The sequence below is a fragment of the Apis florea genome, unplaced genomic scaffold, assembly GCF_048593485.1.
Source record: "Apis florea isolate Af1SG1 unplaced genomic scaffold, ASM4859348v1 contig_2272_pilon, whole genome shotgun sequence".
In the NCBI taxonomy this organism is placed as follows: Eukaryota; Metazoa; Arthropoda; class Insecta; order Hymenoptera; family Apidae; genus Apis; species Apis florea.
The window spans coordinates 4,626,332-4,642,666 of NW_028256549.1; the positions used below are offsets into that span (position 1 = coordinate 4,626,332).

The window sequence follows — 16,335 nt, forward strand, 5'->3', positions numbered from 1 at the left end:
GACGTCCTCCTCCCTCCCCCCCTCCCCTCCGCTCGAATGAACAAGCCGAAAGTTCCATAATTACATCCTAAATTACCCCGTCTTTTAACCAGAAATTTATCTCGACAATCATCAAAGAAAGAATCTCCCTCCCATATCGAGCCGAAAGTTCCATTCACTAATTATAACCCGTTTTAAAATAACTTTATCCTTATCTCGAAATATTTCGAAAGAGGAATCATCCTATTCCAGTTGGGATCGAACCGATCGAAACTTTCCATAAATCACGCGTTGGATTACGTTCTGGATTTTTAAAATTGCTTCATTTTCGAGGGAAAGGAGGAAGCTCCCTTTTTTTTTTTTTTTTATCCGATACGATTGGCCACCGGTCATTGTCTCCCGTGCAAACGAGAGGTGTATACACAGCCTGTTGTCTTAATGGGGCCAGAACGGTAACCGCGTTGGGTTAGGCCACACCCTTAATCCTCGCCGCCACTTAAGAATAGACGCGCGATAAACGCTCCGACCGTGGACAATTTCTCCCGTTCGATTCGTTGGATAAATACTTCTCAAACAAACTGCGTATTTATTAAAATGGTTAAAATGTAGGGTGCAGAGGAGGAGAGGAAGGTTTTCGGGCAAAACGAAAATCCCTTTAACGTGACGCATTTACGACTGACTTTACTGGCGCGGTGTCGAGGCGGGATTAAAGGCGAGGGGTTAGTTCGCGGAAGGCTCGTATTTCACGGGGAACAAGCCAACGGAAGCCTTCGAGAGGACGTTCGCCGCCTCGTTATTCGTACGAGTGATGCGTCACTTTTTTTCCAAGCTGTTCTCGAGACATCGCCCCCTTAATAATAACGATAATGGAACACTCGTGCTTTAATAACCTCGATAATATCGTCGTGATATTATGATGATAATAATTACGATGGAGCAATTTTGAATTTGGATATTTTTTTAATTTCGAATTTTTTTGCCACGTTTCTTTTCAAAGATACAAAAAAGTGTTTTTGTTATTAAAAGTATTGAAAATTTGTAAAATTTCGATCCGTTGTGATATTTTCTATCTTATATCGAAATTTCTGCCTTGTAAAATATAATAACGCGATAGCGTGTAATTTGATATATTAAAATGATAATGCGCTTCGTGGTCTCTCCTTCTTTTTTTTTTTTTTTTTTTTCGAAAAAATTTATCTGTTGTAATTCTGTTGTTCGAACTGTACCATTTATATAATTGGCGTAATTATACTCCAATTATATACTAAAAGTTTTTTATAATTTAAAACGAATCTCCTTCGTGAAATCTGAAATCGCAGATTTGTTTTATTAAAAGAAAAAGAAGAAAAAGTAAGGATTACTTATCCTCTCGACGAAATTTCAAGTATCTTCAACGGCTTGGAGTATCGTTTTTTCTTTCTTTCTTTCTCTTTCTTTCAATCAAGCTTTGGAAAAAGGAATTGCGTTACTTAATAATGTAAACCTAATAGCACATATACACGTGTACAGTTCAAAGGTGACGATACGGTGAAACGAATTTTACCGATTTCCAGGCATTTACGACCGGTTACGTAAGCGTCTCGTCTCGTTCGATCCGAGACGCGGAGCCTATTAGCTAACGAGCTTCCTTATCGAGTGTATTAGGGTTGGAACGAAGGGAAGTCGCAGAATTCCAGCTCTCGTAGGACGAACGTAGGAAGAGCCGGTATACGCGATGATTTAATGCACGCGCGCGAGTTTATTCTCGTATCGCGTACGAGTCTCGAATGCGACTCGAACGAATTCGTCCCGTTGAAAATCTCGCGATTTCCGTTCGAACTTCGATGTATTTGGAAAAAAAAGAGAAAAAAAACGAAGAAATAAATCGCATCACGATTCGATTTATCTCGACACAAGGCGAATAAAGGTGATTTTATTGGAAACGATGACGAAAGAAAAAAAAGTAGAAGGAAGAATCGTGGAGTTTCGTTGTGATAACGTTACCTTTCTTCAGTGGGGCGCGCTACATACTCGCGATAACGAATCGATTCTCGCCATATACGAGGTCAATGAATTCCCCATTCTTCGTTCCAGAGAATTGAAAATTGCTGATAAAGTAGAGTCTCGAACTAATCTCGAGCCATCTGTGAATAACGTGGATTCTCCTGGTCGCGTGTGAAAAGAAAAAAGAAGAAAGGGAGAAATATCGCGTGAACGCGATGCAATCGAATAATCGAGTATTCGCACAATTATTTCGTCGTCACTCGTGGAAAATTCGTCCACGATCGTCCATAGAACGGGCTCGCGTACTTAGGCCAACGTTCCACGAACTTTTTGCCCTGGCAGAGCGCGCGAGGCGAGCGCGCAGCGCCGCGAGCAGAGACCACCAAGCCAGTGGAACGAACGAGAGACGTGAAACGCCTCTCTCGGTTGCACCACCCGAAAGATAAACGTCGTCATCGATCGTTCATCCATTACCACGAAATTCCGTTTCGAAACGGACTCGCGTATGAATCACGCGAAGCTGCGACCGTGTTTACGTGTCCTTCCGCAGTGGCACAATTCTCGCTTCCTGCTTTTGCGCTCGCAGCGAACGCGGCCAAAAATGGCTGACTCTAGCTAGAATTACGTCTTTCCATTCCGTCCTTTCGTGAATAATTCCTTTATTAGAGGAAACTTTTCTTCGAGGATAAAGTTTCGCTTCTATTCGTTTGAAAAAAGAAAGAAGGAGATACAGATTTCTTCGAACCGAACGATCTTTGAACGAAGGGGAAGGGAATTTTTTTTTTTTTTTAGAACTTTTAAAAAAAACATTATTCACCGCGATGAAAAATTTCGAAAAATTCTTTTCTCTCCTCTCTCGAATTGTTTTTTATCTTCGACCGGATCGATCGATGTGAGATAAACCGTTCGAACGAAAGTTAAGAAATAATTCATTCAACCTTCGCACGCCCCTAAGGGACGAAATTCTAATATTTCGACCGCGAAAATTATCCCTCGAAGCGACGAGCAGTCCCACCTCGTCCAATCGTTCGTGAAAATATTCTGCTGGAACCCCGGGAGGAGCGTCCACCGTTCGGAAGTGTGTCTCTCTTTCTCTCTCTCTTTCTCTCTCTCTCTCTCTCTCCCTTCCTCAAGTGACCAACGAATCCCACTTTCCTCCCCACGTTGGATTGGGCCCCGGCACGGCACCGTTCGTGGGGGTTGGGCTCGTCCGGACGATATATCGGGGGAAATTTTCCGAAAGCTTGATCGTAGTGCCGATTGCCGGTGTAGCCGGTGGCGTCGACCAATCAGCGTCGCCCCCGGTCGAGCAAGTGGGGGTCAGCCAAGACTTAAGCGAGGCCACTCGCCGTGGAGCTGTCAGAGCTCTGTGGGGCACGGTCACGCACACAGCAGCTGGTCTTTTTTTTTTTTTCGACACTTTCTCCATTCATTTCTTCCTTTTTTTTCTTTCTCTCTCTCTCTCTCTCTCTCTTTCTCTCTTTTCTCTCTTTCTCTTTCCCTCTCTCTCTTCTCTCTCTCTCTCTCTATCTATCTATCTATCTATCTCTCCCCCCCTCTCCTCCCCTCCTTTCTTTTTCCCTCCTTCCTATCATCCTCCCGTTTCTTTCTCGGCTACGAGATCCCCTCGGTATCGGTATTCGGTATTATTCTGTTCTCTCGGCAACGTTTCTCACAACCGTGCTGCTCTGTTCCGTCCACCGGCCCGTGCGGTGGATCGTGGCCGATCGTGGTGGATTGTATCATCGGCTCGCGGAGTGTGGTCGCCGAAAGTCCGAGTCCGCGGCGTGCATCCGTCCATCCTTTTCTTTTTTTTTTTTTTTTTTTTCCTTTCCTCTCCTCTCCCGTTCCCTCCGCTTCCTCGCCGCCGTCGCGAGCGCGAGATCGAAGTTTCGGTTTCGGAAGCCTACGTTCGAGCAAGCGAGTGAGATCACCGAAGGGGGACGTGAGGTCGTCGTCGAATTTGAGGTCCCCTCCCTTGGAGGCCGGCCCCTCCCCCTCCCTCCCCCCCTTCCTCCCTCCCTCCCTCCGTGGTGGAGAAGAGAGACTCGAGAGGATAGCTAGAGGGTGGAGAGATATGGCTCGTCAGTTGGACCCTACCGGCCAGTACTGAATTTCGCTTGGATTCGTCCCGAGAGAGAGAGAGAGAGAGACATATATCTACCACCATTCTCGTTCGATTCGAGTGACAGTTCGACATCATCGGTTGACATCATGGCAACTGGATTGGACCCCACCGGGCTCTACTGAACACAGAGAGGAAACCAGAAGAGCCGCTTTCCCCCCCACCACGTACATCGAGCGCGTGTATATATATATATATATATACACACATATACACACACGCAAACGGACGCATATACGCACACACGCGCGCGCGCACAGAGAGGGAAGAAACCGGAGAGATAGCCGATCGAAAAATATCCGTGGCCAGTTTCCGTGTCGAGTTCGATTATTTATCATCGGGCATCGGGAGAGGACGCATCCTGCGAAGAGAAGAACATGGCTGGACTCGATCCGACCGGTCAATACTGAAGGGGAAGTGGAGGTAGGTCGAGGAGGAGGATTCCGGAAGTGGCGAGGAAGTCGATCGTGTGGAGTCGAGGAAGAGATACCTCAAGGTCGCGACATGGCTGCCAGCACGGGCCTCGATCCAACCGGCCAGTATTGAATACCCCTCCCTCCCTCCCTCCCTCCCTCTCTCTCTCTCTATCTCTCTCTTCCTTCTCTTCTAATTAACCGAGTCGAGGAGAGATTAGAGGAAGGTGGAAAAGGGGGAAGAAGAAGAAGAAGAAGAAGACGAAGAAGAAGAAGAAGAAGAAGAAGAAGAAGAAGAAGAAGAGGAAGGTGGAAAACTTGAGTTTGAGGTGCGTCGAGGATGGGACGGGTGAGGGGTAGAGAGGAGACCTCGACCTCGAATCTGAGGAGAACCGAGTGGAGCATCCACATACGGAAGGGAAGACATCGTACGCCGTTCTTGTTGGATGAGACTCATCAATGAACCCGCTCGAAGACTGTCACTGCCTGCGCCTAAGAGAGAGGTTAGTTAAGTCTCGTTAATTAAGCCTCGTGCCTCGTATTTATAGAGCGACTCATCCCTTTTCCTTTCTCTCTCGCGTCTAATTTTTTTTTTTTCTTTCTTTGTTCTTTATTCCGAGAGCGCGATTAAACGTAACTGACGTAATGTCGTCGATCGAGGATTTTTCTCCTCGATGGATGCGGCGTCGATACGAACGAGCCCACCTGTAGTAGTCCTCGCTTATGTAACACACCGTCGTACCCTGACATATGGTAGCCGTGTTCTCCTCCATCGTTTAACCAATGACCGTGATTCTTCGAACAATTTTCATCGAATCGTTGGTGAGTCGTTGTTTGGGACGTCGTTGTTGTTTCTTTCTTTCTTTTCCCCCCCGCCCCCCTTTCCTTCTTCTTCCTTCGATTCATCCTCGATCGATCGCTCGTCTTTGTTCCGTCGACAAGGTTTGGACAAGGACGAGGCGAAGAGAGGCATATATATATCTATATATATGTATATACATATATATATATCGCGATATATCGTGATGCAATCAGAATCGCGACTAACTTCTGAACTTCTCTTTCGGCGGTCAACCCTCCCACCTCTGCCTTGCGTTCAACCGTGTGAGGACTACCTCCTTTGCACAAGTTGCAAAAGAAGGGAGGTATTCCTCGTTCGAAGATTCGCTGACCCGCGGCGTGACCGGCGACTCAAAACGGGAGAGAGAGAGAGAGAGAAAGAGGGAGGGAGAGAGAAAGAGAAGAGAAGAGGTAGCCGGTTAAAAACGAACACGCTGCCTTCGGGGGGAGGAAGAGCGGGGGGAGGGCCCGGCTGTCCGATTTCTTCGCGTTACGTCACGTTCACGCTTAAATAATACACGGTAAATCCGTCGTGGAGCATAGAGAATCTTCCTGACCTACCAAATTTGACCAGGTCGAATTTTTTTCTTCTTCTTCTTCTTCTTCTTTTTTTTTCTTCTCTTCTCGTTCAAATATTCGTAGAGAGAGCATCGGATAGAAAATCACGCGTCTTTCTCTCGTTCGAAGATCGACAATCTCTGACCTATTTTTATGATTTTTTCATTTTTACTTTCAAAGAATCAGAGATGTTTCGAGGGATTATGAAAAATTAATGAGATAACACGCTTCGAAATTTTTTCTTTTTCACTCTGAGAAAGAAAGAAAGGAAGGAAGGAAGAAAGAAAGAAAGAAAGAAAGAAAGAAAGAATTGGACGTTTTGTACGTGGCAAAAGTAGCAGAGAGCAAAGAGACGAGTATCGTTCGCCGGTTTTCTTGTCGCGGTTACGAGCAGGTGCCTCGCCAGTCGGTCTAGAACGTTCACCTCTCTCTTCTTCTCTTCGTCGGCACACAGGTACACAGCCAAATATGTCGTTGCCGCGCGTAATTAGGGGAACTTCTGGCTAGAATCTCTCTCCCCTCCTCTCGACCTCAACCTCCCTCCATTCGCGCGCAATTTTATTTTATTTCTCCTACTTTTGCCTATATATATCCCAACCAACTTCTCGAAATTACGCGGATTAAACGGGACGGGCCGTTATTAAAAAAGAGAGAGAGAGAGAGAGAAAATAAAAGGCAGATCGGGCGGATCGCGTCGGCCCATAAACTCGATGGGGCGAGTTTTGAGGAAGCGGACGGGTGCACTTCCTGGTCGCCGGGAGGCTTTCGCAAAGTCACGAAATTAGTCTTGGTTCCATGGGAAAGACAAGACCCCGATAGCGAGTATATAAGCCCGAGGAGGCCTCCTCTCGTCCGACTCCTCACATGGCCGAGTTCATTGACACCAGCTAAGTTTTGGGCATTCACCGTCCCGGTCGCGCGCGCGCGCCGGCCATCCTGCCCTCCTCGTCAACCGAATAAGCGATCGCTTGGTACGCCCGTACCGGCCTGGCCCGCCTCGCCCCTCTCTCTCTCTCTCATCCTTTCTCTCTCTCTCTCTCGCTCTCGCCCGCTCGAGACCCATCGTTTTCGACGCTCGCCCGTGGCGGCGGGAAACTCAGGCGAAAATTTCGCGAACCGGTCGTGCACCGCTCGACCGGCAGCCAACAACACACGCGAGGGAACAATTTCTTTGGAACGCGTCGAGAGGAAAGTTTGATCTATCGAAAAATCTGCTTGCGATTTCCCGGTTTCGACGTTGATCTTTCGCTCGAAAGGACGAGTAATTCACGATCGATAAAGAGGGTCTTTTTTTTTTTTTTTTTATCTTGTAGAAAAGTGTCCGCCGCGTAATTTTATCCTCAACTGTACGCGGATCCCTCCTCGTGTCCCTCGCGATCGCGCAATTATTTTTATCGCCGCGTACCCGCGCGTCCCGTCCCGCGCGCTAATCGATATTCACGGAGCGTGTTTAGGTAAAAGACGGACGAACAAGGCAGAAATCCCATAGAAAATCCCGTGATCACTCCGTAAATCACTTCCATCGGCCGGGGATCCGATTAGTCGTGGCGACAATGTGGCCGATCCACGTCTCCCCGTCTCATCTCTTCCTCACCTCGTGGTCTCGTTACTCGAGAAAAAAAGAAGAAAGAGAGAGGAGAAGACGAGCGGAGGAGAGACGAAACGACGGCGGACCGAGAGGAGAGTCGCTCTTTCCTCTTTCCTCGCGCGCCATCCGCGCGAGATGAGACGGGGAGGAGGGACGGAGACGGAGGTCTAGAGAGGAAGAGTGAGGAGAGGAGAGAGAGAGAGAGAGAGAGAGAGAGAGAGAGAGAGTGGGATTACGCGTGACCTAGGACAACATACCGCGCGACCTGCATGCCAATCGTCTCTCTCTCGCTCTCCCGCGTATATTCGCGCATTCCTTCTTCCCTTCCTCTTCTTTTCCGCGCATTAGTCGCATTCGTCTTCGCTCCCTTCCTCCCGTATGCGGGGTGTTAATGCGCCCGTAACACGATCTTTCGATTCTGCGAAACAAACGAAAAAGCGGGGACGCTTGATGAGAGAGAAAAAATATCCTCCTAAGTTTCTTCGTTTGTTTAACAAATAATCGGATCGTTTCTTCTTCTCGAAGAAAGAGATAGTTGTCCGACTTACTCGTCGAATACACGTTTCTTCTCGTTTTAAAAAAATTATGCAAAACAATTGTTCTCTTTTCACAGCTCGCTAATAACAAGCGGATAAGATTTAGATTTAGAAAACTTGTAATCGTCGCAGTTTGGCTTTAAAAAAAGTAATGAAAGGAATTGAGAGCGGCTCGTTCGAAGAAAGGGAACGAACTTTTGACGGGAACGCGTTGATAATAATAGTGGTTGGTGACGCATTCGGTGGAGGAGGCGGCTCCGATGCTATCGAACCCGAGGCAGGCAGGCCGCGGATTTTGGCAGCGAGGCATCTGAAACGGGCCGATGCATCTCGCATAACAATCGCGCCCCCGGATTTGAATTTGGTTACGTGGTAGGATTCGATCCCGCCCCCTCCCCCGCCCACGTATCGGCGCGCGCGCATACAACAACGAAAAACTAAGGCTTGACTTTATTTGGGCCTGGGCCCCTGCCTCCTTCCTCGCCATCTCTCCTTCCTCTCCTCTCGTCGGTGTCTTTGCCGTGTCGTTTCGATGATCAACCCGACGAGAGGTTGATTCAAAGAGGGTGGTTTCAGAACCGAGCCTCTTTGCATTTTTGATTGAAAAGTTGAAAGTTAAAAGCGAGATATATTTATCGGTTTAATTAATCGATTCGGATGAAAGTTATCGGATCGTAATACGATCGTATTAGAAAGGGAAAGCGTGCAATTTTTCTGCGAAACCGTACGCCGAGCGAGCAAACAGATTTCCGGTATCCACGGATATTAATTTCGATCTGTCTAGTGGCGGTTTCGATTCTGCAAACGGAAATTAATCGATTCGTGTCTCGATTCCTTTCTCTCTCTCGCTCTCTTTATGATTTATCGACAAGCAATCGCGCGAGAACGCGAAAAACGGTGAAACGCGTACGCGAGTTTACATAAGCGTTAAACGGCCGATCCGTTTCTTCCGCCATCGAGTGCATTTTGCGACGCGTCCATGCGTGTCTCGTGTTCCAAACAAAGTAGCGGCAACAACAATAACAACGAAGTTTAAAAAAAAAAGAAACGAACGGAGTAAATAGAAGAAAAAGAGAAGAAAAAGAAAGAAAGAAAAATATATATATATATACAAATATATATATATATAGCCTTGAACAACGTCATCATCGCTTGCAGCAACAGGTAAAGAAGAGAGGGAGAGAGAGAGAGAGAAACGCGTGTTCTTGCGACGTGTGTACATGCTATTTCCCCCCCCCCCCACTTCAGAATAGATAGAAAAAAATTTAGTATTACGATCAATTACAACGTGATACAAATTGATATGATAAAAGGTTGACAAGCGGCAGGTTTATTTATACGACTAATTATCGATCGAACGAAAAGGAACGAACTCGTTTACCTCTTCTTCGTCCATTCTCTATTTTCTCGACTTCTCTTTCCTTTATTTTATTTTATTTTATTTTTTTTTCCTTCTTCCTCCTCCTCTTCTTCGAGTCCAAAGAGAAAGAAAGACAATCCCTCTCCGTCGTCTCTTCTCTTTTTCATGATCCCGCCTCTCGCTCCTCCTAGACACTCCGCTCTTCTTTTCTCTCCTTTTCTTCCAAGCCATCCACTTTTTTCCCCTCTCCCTTCCTTCTCCTTTTCCACTTCGCTCGCGCGGGAAGTTTCGGAGGTTCGTTCACCTCTCTCCCTCCTATACAGCCCTATACTCGTTGCCTCGCGCCTCTCCTAAGATCCCCTAACATCTTTGATTCGACATTCCATTCCCATCCTTCCACCCGCCTTGGACCCTTTGCACTCGCGGCCCAAAATTCGTTCCCTTTGCCTATTTCTCGAGACGGATCGCGCTCGTTTCCACGACGACCGTGGTCGCACGACCGGCTGTCCTTGCGCCGATCGATCCGCGGACCGATTACGTCAAACACGAATGCTCAGCCGAGCTCCGCGGAAGTTGGAGGAGGAGGTTGGCCGTGAGATTTACGGCTTTTCCTGCTTCCCGTAATTTCGAAACCCATCGATCCGGATCTCGATCTCTCGTTGAATGGAATCGAACTCGAAAATATAATTCGAAAAGAGAGAAGACAATTCGTGAGGTGAAAACGAGTCTAAACTAAAGTAAACTAATTAATCATATATAATCGTGTAATCGCATGTAAATGTTGCGATATATATATATACACAATGTTTTATTGAATAGAATGATTCAGCGTTAACCATGAACATCAAGTTTTTCTTTTCTTTTTTTTTTCTTCTTTTCTTGATCATAATTTTATGAAAATACGACACGGATCAGATGTCGATATTTTATTCTTATTCAATTTGCGTTGCTCCCGATTCGAGCTTTACTCGAGATTTACAACAACGATTTGTAAAACGATTTGTAAATTCGATGGAGAGAGAAAATATCGAAGCTTTCGTAGAACTGGAAACGATTAAAAATTTAAAAAAAAGAAAAAACAAACAAATTTAAACGTCCACGCTTGTGCACGGGACGCGCGAGGGCCAAAACGTTCGCATAAGAGCGGATGGAAATTCGCGGAACTCGACGAAGCGAGCCGTGGAATCTTCAGCTCGCAGGCATCGCGTGGCGACCTTTCGCGGCATCGCGTAGGTGGCACGAGCGAGACAGAGAAAGAGAGAGCGAGAGAGAGAGAGAGAGAAATCGCAAACTGAGAGTGTGAAGGAGGCTACGGGGGAAGGAGTCGAGGGGGGAGGGAGGGGGGGGGTTGAAAAGGCCAATATCGGCACGATGGTATCCGGTGACTCTGGCAGAGGTAAATGGGCCAGGGCCGTCCTCGTGGTTGTCGCTGGTCGTGTGGTCGCGCAACACGAAATTCCCTCCAACGCTTGGAACGTCCGTGTCTTAGAACGAACGATATCGCGATTATATCCAATCATCATCGGGATGTGTTCGATGTGCATCGAAGGTCTGGCGGCATAATGCCAACCAGTGGCATTTACGCCGGCAAGACCACCTTTGCCTCGACTATTCCTCTCTCTCTCTCTCTCTCTTCCTCGTCCTCTCCATTCCTCCGTCTCTCTTCCGCGCGAACGAGAACGGTCTCCCTCTATCTTTTGCGCTCCTTCTTTTCCATCCCTCTTCTCTCCCCTTCCCTCCCGCGGCTCACCGTGCCCGCAGTCATTCCCTCGATCTTTTTCCTTCTTTCCCTCCGTTTCGATCGTGGCACTAGAAGCACAAGCAGCAGCTCCTTTTAGCGTTCCATTACCACGGAATGCAACACCTACGAATCTCGTTTTACACGTAAAGTTGAAAAATCTTCTATCCTCTCGATCGATCACTCTCTACTCGTACGATGCTTTAAATAGAACGCTCAACACTTAAGCGCGATCCAATTCCACGCACGCGCACGCAAAGGGAAAAAAGAGACGCAACTTCGAACTTCTCCTTCTTTTCCATCATCGCGTACGAGGTGATCGCGTGGCGGTGCTGACCTATGGCAGCAGAGAAGTAGCGGTGCGTCGGCAAGAAGCGGCGCGGTTGTGGTGGTGGAGCGGCTCGCCTTGACGAGAAAATCACGTGGCCGCGGGAAATGACTTGTTATATAAACTAATGATTATCCCGGTACTTGTGCATTGCCGCGATGCCTGAACCAATGAGTATTCCGCGCCGTAGGTTGACCAGATCTACCTGCCTCGCTCCCTTCCTACGGTAAGTAAATCCTTACGCACGGGACCTCGTGCACCTCGCCTCATTATCGAGGCAGCCTCGTTCAACTTGAGATAACACGCGAGATAACGGATAACGCCCCCGCGACGCCGCTCTAATAATAATATGCAGGAAATTCACGGATAAGGCCCAAGGAGATCGAGATGTCACGTTGGAACGCGAGATTCATCCGCCACGGTTAACTTCCTCGCCCGATTATTTAATATGGAAACGCTGATCGATGCTATCCCGTGCTAAAGCTCGTCGTTCCCACGAAACTTGAGGTGTTACGATAATTTTCGCTTATTCAACACGAGTTCTTTCTCGAGAAGTTAGAGGTCGAAGCTTTTTAGAGGGAAGTATGAGAATTTTTTTACTACTTGAAAGTAGTAAATGAAGAGTAGAATTTGTAATTTTGCGAAGTATATCCTCAATATTTTTAATTGATAGGAGACGCGTGAATTTGAGGTTAGGTTTCTAGGCTGTTTCCATCTTTTTTTCACGTTGACGTGAATTTACGATGGAATATCTGTGAATAATCAAAATGTTTGTCTTGATATTTGTACAGGAGTTTTTTTTTTTTTACGACTTTGTCGATTTGATAGAAAAAATGAAGAAAGATAAAATAATCGTGGAAGGTTAAGGGACCTTGGCGTTCGTCGAACGGTTCGATCGTTAACTAAAGAGATAGATTGGATGCCACCTTTCGATTACCGATCTAGACATTTTATTAGCTTTCAATCCGGCACGAATTAACTACTGTTACGAAACCACGTACTACTATTAAATCTACATTAGTCGTCTACATAAGGACTCGGCCACGATTACTTCCACGTTCTTTCTTTCCACAAATTCTCGTCTCATGCATCTTATGCGAAAGAATATATATTTTACGAAGCGATATCGCATCCACAATATAGATATCCATCCGAATGGATTACTTTCACATTCTCTCTCTCTCTCTGCATCGAAATAATTATTTCATTCGATTTTCACGACACATATCATGAATTAAAGATAGTCGTATATGATTGCAAGGAAATCGTATTCCGGATTATCGTCTTTAACGAGACGGGATAAGAGAGAAATAAAGCTAGAAAGCTAGGAGGAGGAGGAAAATCGGCGCGCAGTCATAGAACGCGGTCGAGATATCGGGTAGGCCATGGAAGTGGGTCAACGCGGTGTGGGCAAGTTCAGGGGCGAACTGCAGCGCCAGAGCGCACGGCCTCTCCCGGTGGCTTAGGTTAGGTTCTTCTCTCTCTCTCTCTCTCTCGTTCCTTCTGCGCGTGTGCATACGCACACCTCCCCTCTGGGGGAGGGAGAAGCGCAAGAAGACGGAGGCGGAGGCGGTCTAACGGACTTCTCTCTGCTCTGCCTAGTTTTATTTTCCGTGCGCCCATTCCCTCTCTCTCTCTCTCTCTCTCCCTTGTCCTCCATCCCCCTGACGCCTCCCTCTCGTATAAAACACGCGGCCGTCGAGAGAGAGAGTGATATCACCACTCTTTCTTCGTTTTCTCTTTCTCCTTGATCCTGGCCTAGACGACTTTCTCTCCGAGGGGGGAGGGGGGAAAACATTACGTTTTCGAAGGAACGTTTGGGTGGAAAGTGCAAGTGAACGTATCCACGATTCTTCTGAAAATATTTTTACAAAAATAACCCTTCGCAATGTGTACATTGTATTGTCGTGCGTAGAACAGTTCTCGAGGATTGGCAATGAAAGTGTATCCAAGCTCGAGTAAATTATTCGTTTACAAACGATTGAGACAATTTCGATTCTCGAAGATGCGTCCAATGCTCCTGTAATTCCTATCCAATTTATTCTATTCCTATTCGTGTTCGTGTTCTTTCGATACTTTCCTTCCTGATACCCGAAGAATTCAACCCGCTTCCAATTACCGAATCTCTCTCTCTCTCTTTCTCTCTCTCGTCCAACTTCCACGGATCGGGAAAAAGACGGATCTGCGCGACCTCGGCGAGGTGGTCGCGAAGGCCATTTCGAACGCGGAAGATATATGGCGGCGATCGGCGATAATGCCGTGGCACACGTTGGCGAATAGAGCAGGCAACTGGGTTGGTGGGTGAAGTAGGTGGAACACGTAGGTAGCAACACGCCAGAGTTTTTTCGATCTCGATTTCCGCCGATTTCGCTTCCATTTGGTCGAAGATGCATCGAGATTATTAACGGAGGATGGAGGGGGTGTCTGTTTCGCTCGGGGATCACGCGGCTCGAAGCCAGGGCGTGGTTTCTCCGCGCGCTTTTTGCCCGCCTAGAATGCACCAGACGACCTTCGCTAGGATCAGGATATTCCGCTGTTATGCTCCCTGCTCTGCCGGTTCCCTGTTCGCCTCACCCCGTGCCCACTCTCACCTGACACTTTTATAGATCCCGTTTCCCTTTTTTTTTTTTTGTATAATCACAATCCGCGTTTTAATATCGTATTGACGAATAGTTTCGAGATCGTTAATCGTAAGTGTCAAGCGTTAAGAGTAAAGTGGATAAAGCTCTGCTACTTAGCTCTCTCTCGAGAATTCTTGCGATAATTAATTTTAAAAATGATCAATCAGGTAACGATTGATTGCTAGAGCGCTACTTCGAATACTTATAGTTTTAAGGGTTTCTTTAAGTAATTCTTTTAGCCTTTTATTGGAAACAGTGAGGTATAACGGCAAAAATAACATCAGCGCATTTTTTGTTTTTCTCTTCTTTTGCAGACAGACCAGCAACAACGTCACTGCCGTTCGAGGAATCCGGATCGTTGCGCGATCGGACCGAGCTCGCGACCGCGATCCACGCCCCTCGAGAAACAGCTAGAAAGGGAGGAGAGAGAAATATATATGTATATGTATATATACTTACAATATATATATATATATATAAAGAGAAAAGCAAAGGAAACACACGAGAATGGAAGCTTCGCACTGCCATGAGCATCAGTCACCAAGCTTGCTGTTGTTCTTCGTTCAACATTATTACTCGTCGAGGAAAGCGAAAGAGAGGATTGGATATACATATATACGTTGTTCGAAATCTCATCGTCATCGTCCTCCACACCTTTCCACACCTTTCGATGATGATGATCGATCCGCAGGGCTGTCCGTTTTTTGACGCGTGTTCGTTTCACCTTTACCCATCGGTCCCGTCGAGCCGCATTCGAGGGAACCAATTTCGAGATGTTACTATTTTTTTTATTATTATTATTATTATTAATTATAAATAATTATTATTATTATTATTACTATTATTATTATTATTATTTTATTATTATTATTATTATTTAAATCTTATCGTTAAGGGGGCACCGTTATAAATATATATATATATATATATATAAATATAAATATATGTATGGATATATATATATATATATATATATATATATATATATATATATAAATATTATACATGTATATGAAAACGTAGGCGCGGGCGAAGGATCCTAAACACGATGGCCGCGAAACTTCCGCATCCCCGTATATTGGAAAATTGTTGTCATTACTCTTCGATAGTTACTTTGGTTACTGTATAAAGACGCACACACTTAAACACACGTATGCACGGATACGGATACGCTAGGAGTCTCTCTTTCCTTCCCTCTCTTTCTATATATATATATATATATATATAGATGTGTGTGTGTGTGCGTATGTATATACACTATGCACACCAGACGTTGAATTTACTTAAACGTTCCTCGGCCTATGGCCCCTCGTTCAGCCTCTTGTTACTCGTATCCAGTCCCATTCCGGAATGGGTGATTTAATATAAAAGGAGGTAAAACGCGAATGCGTGGACACAGGCTGGTGGACGGTTCTTTTCAGTTAAATTCAACGGGGAGATTTTTCGTTTCGTTCCCCTCCCCTCCCCTCCCTTCCCTCCTCCCATCCACCACTCCCCCCGCCCCGTGCGTTATTGGCTTTAGCACAGGCCATTACCTATACTGCTTACCCGCCGCTATATCGCCTGTTACGCAGCAATTATCCGCGGCTACTACCGGTACACTCTATCCTCTATCGGTTACGATAGAGCCGTTACGAGGCGCGAACAAGGCGCCATCGGAAAAATACACATGATCCCCTCTTATTATTTCCCTGCTCCTCCTCCTCCTCCTCCTCCTCCTTGGATGAAACGATCGAGTCGATCTCCAAGATATTCGTTTTCGAATATATATATATATATATATATATTTTTTTTTTCTTTTGATCGATGGATCGCTGGTGACCCGGCGGTCACTACCGTCGGAACGCGTGAACGAGAGACTCCACAACGGCGCGGACGAGGAAAGAAATGATGATTCTGAATTCTCTTCTTGTAATCTTTTTATATAACAGCGCCCTTACACTTACCACTTAAATTATTCTTATTCTATTTCTTACCTTTGGAATATATTTATTTGAAACAAACTGCAAACTCGTGTGTGTCTTCTCTGTCCACTTTCCCCTCTACCTATATATGTATATATATATATATATATGTGTGTATGGTGTGTGTGTGTATACAGATGCGGATTCTCGCTCGGTAGATTCGTTTGGGGATAACGATTATTCCTATCTATCTATCTGGTATCGTGACACGGCAAGATGACGACGGCACAAGGTCACCAGTGTTTCTCCAAGCTTCGCCGAGGACGTGAGAGGGATCGTGACGAGCGAATGAAAAAAGGAAA

At 46.1% G+C, this 16,335-nt stretch overlaps 1 long non-coding RNA gene across 1 annotated transcript; it reads left to right on the forward strand.

Moving 5' to 3' along the window:
• Positions 1-3,326: 3,326 nt before the first annotated feature.
• LOC147658416 (uncharacterized) lies at positions 3,327-16,072 on the forward strand. The gene is made up of 2 exons (XR_015295198.1): positions 3,327-5,003; positions 14,384-16,072. It is a non-coding gene; the product is annotated as an uncharacterized LOC147658416 (long non-coding RNA).
• The last annotated feature ends 263 nt before the right edge of the window (positions 16,073-16,335 follow it).